Genomic DNA, 1,586 nt, shown 5'->3' with positions numbered 1-1,586 from the left:
GCCTTAAAAATTGAGGTCTAGAAGGAGAAAAAATATCATCAAAGGACAATAGGAAAGTATGGCCAATAAAGAAGGAGGGGTCTCAAGAGTGGATACCGAGAAAAGTGTTTTGAGAAGGGAGTGATAAACAAGGTAATGCTGCTAACTAACTAGTCAAGTAAAATGAGGGTTCAGAACTGATCCTTGAAATTGGAGACTTAGCTGTCACTGGAGTTGTTCAGGGACAAGTAAATTGGATTAGATGCAATGTACAGTACCTGCCTGCAATTGGAAACCACATGGTTGAATTTTTTTTCCTCCAGTATCCCTTAGTTACACGTGTGTAAGTGTGGAGAAGGCAAATTGTACTTTTTAAATTTCAACTTTCATTTTAGATATAGGAGATAAATGTGCAGGTTTGTTACATGGATATATTGCACCCAGGTAGTGAGCATAGTACCCCAATAGGTAGTTTTTCAACCCATGACTCATTCCCTCCCTCCCTCTTCTAGTAGGCTACAATGTGTATTGTTCCCATCTTTACATCTATGCATGCTCAAAGTTTAGGTTTCACTTGTAAATGAGAACATGTGGTAATTGGTTTTCTGTTCCTTCATTAGTTTGCTTAGGATTGTGGCCTCCAGCTCCATCCATGTTGCTGCAAAGGACATGATTTTATTATTTTTTATAGCTGCATAGTATTCCTTGGTATACTGAGACAATAAATCTTTTTTTTTTTTTTTTTTTTTTTTTTTGCAAGAGGGATGACAAAGCCAGATTTATTGTTCTGGGTTAAACCTGTGGAGGCAGGACCTGGGAAAGGGCACGGGGACAGATGAAGTTGGTGACTGTATCTTCCTGGTCATTGCCGGGTTCTCAGCACCCTTGGCCCCTGCTGGAGTTCTAGGTGAAGCCCAGTGCTGGGGGATGGGATCCTCTTCCTGACAGTGCAGAGTGTGAGATCACTTGTAAGATCCCATATGGAGGCAGGGGGTTGGGTGTTGGCCTGCGCTGGGGCCAGCATCCTCAGGAAGGTGTCTTGTTGGAGGAGGTGGCGGCAGCCACCCCATTCTTCTTGACCGGGGCCTTCAGCAGTGCCAGCTTCTTGGGCAGGCTGCTGCTGGCTTTCATCACCATGTCATGTTCGATCTTCTTCCGGATCCCGACTTCTAGGTTCTTCTTGAGCTTTTGCTGCTGCACAACACGCGCCTTCTTGGAGAGATAACACTACCGCCTTTTCTCGGGCCCCGATTCTTTTCAGAGGCCGCCGCTGCCTTTGCTCTTTGCGGGCTTGTGCGCGTGGAACTTGCGCTGCCCCTGCGCCATGATCCGGCACGCCAAGAGAATAAATCTTAAATGTTCTCACCACACACACATACAAGATATGTGAGGTGATGAATGTGTTAATTGGTTTGATTGTAGCCATCATGAGACAATGTATACATATATAAAAATATCACATTATACACTGTAAATATTTATAATTTTTGTCAATTATACCTCAGTAAAGGTGGACAAAAAGAGACTTTTCTCTTTTTATATGGCAATCTATCATGATCCTATGTAGTTTCTTTCTCTAAGGTGCTAGAGTTTTTCTTAAATCTTTC

At 43.1% G+C, this 1,586-nt stretch overlaps 1 pseudogene; it reads right to left on the bottom strand.

Moving 5' to 3' along the window:
- Positions 1-981: 981 nt before the first annotated feature.
- LOC117077953 lies at positions 982-1,305 on the bottom strand (annotated as a pseudogene).
- Between the last annotated feature and the right edge of the window lie 281 nt (positions 1,306-1,586).

The sequence above is a fragment of the Trachypithecus francoisi genome, unplaced genomic scaffold (genome assembly GCF_009764315.1).
Source record: "Trachypithecus francoisi isolate TF-2019V2 unplaced genomic scaffold, Tfra_2.0 Lachesis_group6, whole genome shotgun sequence".
Classification (NCBI taxonomy): Eukaryota; Metazoa; Chordata; class Mammalia; order Primates; family Cercopithecidae; genus Trachypithecus; species Trachypithecus francoisi.
This window is presented reverse-complemented; position numbering and strand designations above follow the sequence as displayed.